General features: G+C 47.0%; 1 non-coding gene across 1 annotated transcript; it reads right to left on the bottom strand.

The window, feature by feature from the left end:
* Nucleotides 1–6,753: 6,753 nt before the first annotated feature.
* LOC141423654 (U6 spliceosomal RNA) lies at nucleotides 6,754–6,856 on the bottom strand. The gene has a single exon (XR_012448490.1). It is a non-coding gene; the product is annotated as a U6 spliceosomal RNA (small nuclear RNA).
* Nucleotides 6,857–7,186: the final 330 nt, after the last annotated feature.

Raw genomic sequence — 7,186 nt, 5'->3', positions numbered from 1 at the left:
TACCACTTGAGCCACTCCGCCAGCCTGCTGCCTTCATTCTTGACAAATTCAAATCATGTTGGGTCGCCTTCTTAACCTCCTTTACTGGGCCAAAAAGCCATACCTCAGCTGTCCCAGGGGTGCAATGAGGGGAGACGTGAGAATGTGCCAGCACCTAAGCCACCCCTAATAACCTGGAAGCTTAGGTCTTAGCCTCTCTCTGCCCATTCAGTCACCTGTGAACTCAGGTAACAGCCCCGGAGCTGTCCCGCCTTCCTTGCAGGTGGCAGTGGGGTGCTGAGTGTGCCCAGTGCTCTTTGTGCTGAAGGTGTGGAGCACAGTTAAGGGATTGTTCATTCATCTGGCTTTGAAGAGAGAAAGCTCCAGTCCCCAAATCCTCAAATCTTTGTCAGGGTGGACAGCTCTGAGCTTGGGAAGTCAGGCCTGCCTGCCCACACAGCTCTGGAGGCCTGAGCTGAGGTCACAAGAGGATCACCCTTCATCTCCCTTGCCTGAATTCAGCCTTCCCTTCCCTCAGGTCTCAGGCACCAATGGGCAGGAGTTGGGAGCTGTGACAGTGACATAAGGAGGACACCCCCACCCCCACCCCCACCATACCCCAGAATGAGATGCCTTACTTCATATTAGAGCCTCTGTCTCCCAGGCTCTAAGGCTGGACTGCCCAATCCTGGCTGCCCATCTGTGTCCTCAGGGTCTTCCAAGCAGCCTGTGACCACCTGGTGGACGCCTTCCCCAAGGGCCTTCCGTTTTCATCGTGGAGCATTTATTTGAATGAGCATTAAAAAATGCAGCTAGTGCTAACGAGGCTGGATCTGACCATGAGTAGGGTATAGAGAGAGGTTCTATCTATCTATTTGCAGTACTGGGGTTTGAACTCAGGGCCTACACCTCGAACCACTCCACCAGCCCTTTTTTTTGAGATAGGGTCCCACAAACTATTTGCCTGGACTGGCTTCGAACCCAATCCTCCTGATCTCGGCCTCCTGAGTAGCTAGGATTACAGACCTGAGCCACAGGCGCCTGTCTAGAGGGAGGTTTTATTTATTTCTTTCATTTTTCCTTTTTAAAAAAATTTCTTCTTTTTTAATTTTATTTTTGTCCTTTTTTTTCTTTTGCTTGTGGAGAGAGGTTTTAAATGGTTAACTCAAGACAACGAGAGTGCCGCATGGCGTCTGCTCTGTACACTTTAGCAAAGCATTTCCTACAAAGGGAGATGATTTAAGTGAGGTGGTGACGACCACCGAGGAATGCAGGCGATGTGCAGACAGATGTAGGAGTTGTGACTAGAACTTGGGTGATTCAAGTTCGGGAGATGTGTGTGTCCCTCTTAGGGCTCACGACAACCCTCTGAGGGAACATGGTCCTCTCTCCCTCACAGAGTGGGAAACAGGTCCAGAGAGGTGAGGTGAGATGCCCAATATCTCTTGGTCCTCATTGCTGCCAATGCTGGGCCCTCAGTGGCACGGTGGCCTAGGGAGTGACACCCTCAGGACCACGTGGCTCTGGTGGGCAGTTCAGCCTCCTCCCTGGGCAAGCTGCACCAGGCAGGGGCTTCTCCTCTGACCAGAAGCAACTGTGGCTGACTGGCTGACCTGGGCAGAGAGCAGACTGGGACTAGGGAGGGGGCATGGCCAGAGGAACAACCAAACAAATGAAAGACAGGTCGAGGCCTGCAAAATCAGGCATTCCCAGGGATCTTGAATGTGTCAGGGGAACATTCATTCTCACCCCAAGGTGCTGGTCTCCAACAGACCCCTGACAGCTAAACTGGTGACAGGTGAAGAGGATTTGAGCCAGAGGAAACCTATGAACCTAGGGACATCACACTCACCCAGCAAAAGCACAGTCCTGACCAGAGTCCCCCATGACTAGGGAGATGAGTAGGGCCCTCTCCTGATGGAGCAGCCACCATAGGTCTTTTCCTTGAGGACTTTCTAGGCCCCACGGGGTGTGTGTCTCACCTTTGGAATGATGGCTGGTGACCATCCCTCGTCTTGCTCTATTGTACTATAAAGTTTAATAGCGCTGTTTCTTGGCTGTGGTTGAGAGGCCAACACTCATTCAAACAGAACTAACAAACAGGCAATGAGCAAGCTCAGAGTGGATTGGTGTGAGCAAAATAGACAGTGAAAGATGAATGAGGGGCCTTGACCTCCAAGAACTTGTACCACTCCCCCAAGGGGAGGGGAGGAAAGGGGCTTGCCAAGGCTTAAATGCCAGCCAGCAGATTTTAGTAATAGCTGAAGAGATTCAGCCATGGGATAGTGGTCACACGGACTGTTCTAGGAGCTGGAGGCCATCTTCAGAGTGGTCAGGGAGGGGTCCTCTTCCCAGGGGACTGGTGCCAACTGAAGAAATTTCATCTGTGTGTGAAGCTTGATGCCCAAGCTATAAGGCACATTCACTTTCTCAAACTGGACCCCACAACAGCCCCTTGAGCCAGGTGGGGCAGGGATAATTGGCCCTGCTAGATAGATGAGGAAACTAAGGGTCAGAGAAACTCAGGCCACCAGACTAAAGCAGTTAAGGGTAACAACCAGACCCCAGCAGAGGAGGCTAAACTTGAACATGGAGAGCGAGGGCACTCTGGTTACTCCCTGGGTCTGCAAAATAAAAGCTCAAACAAGGGAAGAAGAACCTGGGCACCAGTGGCTCATGCCTGTATCCCAGCTACTCAGGAGGCAGAGATCAGTAGCATCAAGGTTCAAAGCCAGCCCAGGCAAAAAGTTTTCAAGACCCTATCTGGAAAAACCCTTCACAAAAATAGGGCTGGTGGAGTGGCTCAAGGTGAAGGCCCTGAGTTCAAGCTCCAGAACTGCCAAAAAAAAAAAGAAGAGAAGAGTCAAGTCTGGTCTCTGTCCCAGAAAAGCAGCTTTAGAAGAGAGCATGAGTAACTCAGCCAGAGGATCAGGGAGGAGGGCACAGAGAGAGGGCTTATGGCTGGTAGAGTGAAAGGTTCTTGTTACCAGTTAAAAGAAACCTCAAAAACGTTCAATTCCAGAAACTGGCTCTCTGTTTCAGAGATTCAGAGGTTAGTCAACTTTCTTTTTCTTTCTTTTTTTTAACCTTAAACACACACACACACACAAGGAAAAAAAAAACCTAAGCAAAACTTTTCTTAAGTCCATTCTATTGTTTTTAATACCTGGAGGCCAGAACGGGGCTGGGAATAGCAGCTCTAATCCCCAGGCTTGGCCGTACTGTGGGAACTGCTAAGAGCCACCTGTACTGGCTCATTGTGTCCCTCAACCACCTACAGAGGCTTCTACTCTCAGCTCCGAATATATCAGGAAACTGGGGCACCGAGCAGTCAACTGACGAGGTCAAGGGTGACCAGCAGGCAAGTGGCAGAGCTCAGGTGGAACCCAGGCCCTTTGCTCCAGGCTTGGCTTTTTATTTATTTTGTTTGCTGGGACTGGGCTTTGAACTCTGGCTTCACACTATAAAGCAGGCACTCTGTTGCCTGAGCCATACCTCAGTCCAGTTTGTTCTGATTATTTTGGAGATGGGGTTTCACTCCCCCGCCACCACACACACGCTGGCCTCCAATCATGAGCCTCCTGGTCGCAGCATCCCAAATAGCCAGGATTACAGCTGTGAGCCATGTATGCCTGGCTCCAGGACTGGCTTTTTAAAGCCAAAGCTGCCTCCAGTGAGTGTAGCTGTGTTATACTGAGCACCTCACATGTCAGAACCTTTGACGTCTACTGTTGTTGGTCTTTGCCAAGACTCCTGTGACTTCAAAGGTGCTTGTGTTTTGAAATAAATGCTTTTTTTTCTGAAAACAGAAGTGAAACATTTTGGATTATTATTATTCTTTTGAGCCATCATCTCATTGTGTTGTCCAGGCTGTCTCCACACTTCTAGGCTCAAGGGATCCTCCTGCCTCAGCCTTCTGAGAAGCTGGAACTACAGGTGTGTGCCACTGTGCCCAGCTATATTTTGGAAAAATTTTAAAACATCAAAAACAAAGAGGAAAACTAAAATCCTTTGTAATCCCACAACTTAGAGCTAAGCACTGTTAACTGTAAATATTTTAGGGAACACCCTTCCAGTCTTTCTTCTTTCTGTCAACATGCATAGCTAGTAAAAATTGCCACCTACTTTATAATTTTTAGCAGTTTTATTGAGCTATCATTACCTTAACTGGACAAATTTAAAGTGTCAAATTTGATAAATTTATAAAAGTAAATTTTTACCTGCATATACACCTGTGCATAATCAAGATACTGGGCATATGTCACCCCAAAACTTTCCCCAAGCCTCCCTGTCCTTCTCCCAGCCCTCCCAGTGCTGGCATCCTAGAACTTGGTGACTTCCAGGTCAGGGAAGCAGACACCTGGCCAGGGTTATTTAACCTCTGTCTCCTGGCCAGGGCGTGCTTCAAAGAGCACCAACCAGCAGGTAGGTGGGAACTCTTTGTACCTTCCTCAATTATGCTGTGAACCTGAAGCAACTGATCTATATCTATCTATCTATCCATCTATTATTTATCTATCTAGATATATGACTTATTTGCCTATTTAAGAGGAGAGAAAAGAAAGGCTTCTGATCACGGAAGGAAACTATAAATAAAACAAAGACATTTGGTGGGACGAGATGCTTGCAAAACATACAAGCGCTACAGGATTAAAGTCCAGAACATCTGGAGCTAGAAGTAAGTAAGAGAAGGCAGGAAGACTGCAAGCAGTCGTTTTGTAACAGACAAAACATGCATTGTCAGGAAACATATAAAAGATGTTAGTTTTATTAGAAATCAAAAAAATGCAGGTTAAAACCACTCATCAGATTGGCAAAATCCAGCCGGGAGTTGGTGGCTCATGCCTGTAATCCTAGCTACTCAGGAGGCAGAATCTGGAAGATTGCTGTTCGAAGCCAGCCCCGGCAAATAGTTTGAGAGATCCTACCTTGACAAAACCCATCACACACACACACACACACACACACACACACACACACACAAAGGAGGATGCTGGTAGAGTGGTGCAAGGTGTAGACCCTAAGTTCAAACCCCAGTACTTAAAAAAAAAAAGAAAGAAAGAAAGAAAAGAGATAGGCACATAATTCAAATGTCCACAAGAATGTGGGTGAGAGAGCACACTCACTGCCTGCTGGTGAAAGCATAAGCACCACTCCCTCAGGACAGCAATTAGCATGCTGGCCAAATGTATTATTGCTCTGGCTGGTGCCCAGGTACAACTCACACTGGCCCTCGACCTGAGTGGCAGGAGTTTCAGGGCAGTGCCTTTTACAATGTCAAGAAAAAACCCCATAGATAAGCATGGCACGTGGTGCTTGCCTTTAATCCCAGTACTCAGGAGGCCAAGGTGGGAGGATCATGAGTTCAAGGCCAGCTGAGTTCAAGACCAGCCTGGGCTATGTAGTGAGATCCTGTTCCAAACAAAACAAAATACAGCTGGGCACTCAGTGGCTCACGCCTGTAATCCTAGCTACTCAGGAGGCAGAAATCAGGAGGATCGCAGTTCGAGGCCAGCCCAGGCAAATAGTTCGTGAGACCCTATCTCAAAAATACCTAACACAAAAAGGGCTGATGGAGAGGCTCAAGGTGTAGGCCCTGAGTTCAAACCCCAGTGCAGCCAACAGAAAAGGAATAGAACAAAACAACTGTAAGCAAGGGATATAGCCTTTCAAAGTCAAATGATGTATCATACATTGTACAATAAATCCAGACAGAAAATGAATAAACCTTGCTCCCCTCATTTACAGGTGAATTCCAACATGAAGTATTGAAAGATGGATTCATTTCCTATCACTTCCTGTGGCTGCAAATAGCTCATTGTTACACACTGGGTGTTTGCGGGCTGTCTCACAGTGCTGAGGGGTGAAGCTGGGATCAAGGTGTCAGCAGGGCACCCCTCCTCCACCCAAGGCCGAGGGAAGGTCTCTCTCTTGGCTCCAGGACTTCCTTGACCTATGGTGGCCTCATTCCAGGCCTCACACGCATTCTCTGTGTGTGAGGAATCCAGCCATATTGGACTAGGGCCCATCCTAAATCGAGCTCATTTCAGCTCTGTAAGACCCTACCTCCAAATGTGGTCATATTTTGAAGTACCAAGGGACTAGGACAACTAGCATACCTTTTTGAGAGGGACACAATTCAATCCATAACAGATTAAAAAAAATAACAGCACACATATTTGGTAACATTAATATAAAATTTAGGGATACACAAATACTTAAAAGTTTAATGAAGTGAGGCCCCAGTGGCTTACGCCTGTAATCCTAGCTGCTCAGGAGGCAGAGATCAGGAAGGATGAACTTCGAAGTCAGCAAATAATTTGAGAGATCCTATCTTGAAAAAAAACCATCACAAAAAAGAAGGGTTGGTGGAGTGGCTCAAGGTGTGGGCCCTGAGTTCAAACCCCAGTACTGCAAAAAAAAAAGAAGGAAGGGAATGACAAAGGCTACATTTGGAATAGTGGTTATTCTGGGATGGAGGTGGGAATGTGATCGGGACTTCGGGTGCCTTTGCATTCCTCTATTTCTTTTCTTTTCATCCTTCTCCCTCCCTACATCCTTCCAAACACAGGGCCTCACTTTATGCACTCCCTCCACCGATGAGCTGCACCCCCAGTCCCATTCTATTTCTTAAGCTTACTGACAGGAGCATATGTGTTTTTTGTTTTAAATATTCTTTATGACAAAAATGTTATTTTTATTTAAGAGGTACTTTTATAATAAGTGCTAATTTTATTTCTACAAAATGGCAACCAGAGCAATATAAAATACAAAAACTTTATGGAACACTACACAAATTTTCATGTCACCTTGTGCAGGGACTGTACTAATTTTTTCTGCATCATTTCAATTTTTAATATATGTGCTGCCAAAGCAAGCTTAGCACTTTTTTTCTTTTTGGTGGGTCTGAGATTTGAACTCAGGGCTTCACACTTGCAAAGCAGGTACTCTACTGCTTGAGCCACACCTCCAGTCCATTTTGTTCTGGTTGTTTTGGGATGTGGTCTCCTGAACTATTTGCCCTTGTTGACCTCAAACTTCGATCCTCTCAATCTCAGCCTCCCAAGTAGCTAGGATTACAAGTGTGAGCCACTGGCACCTGGGTAGGCACAGTATTAATTTGAAGAAAAGAAAGCCAGAGAAGGAACTGGAGGCGAGTGCAGACAGTGCTTTGGAGGAGTCCTGCTGCAGAGAAGAGGGAGATGGG

This window comes from Castor canadensis, chromosome 5 (assembly GCF_047511655.1).
Source record: "Castor canadensis chromosome 5, mCasCan1.hap1v2, whole genome shotgun sequence".
NCBI classification, from domain to species: Eukaryota; Metazoa; Chordata; class Mammalia; order Rodentia; family Castoridae; genus Castor; species Castor canadensis.
Note: the sequence above shows the minus strand (reverse complement) of the source record. Positions and strands in the feature narration are given on the sequence as shown.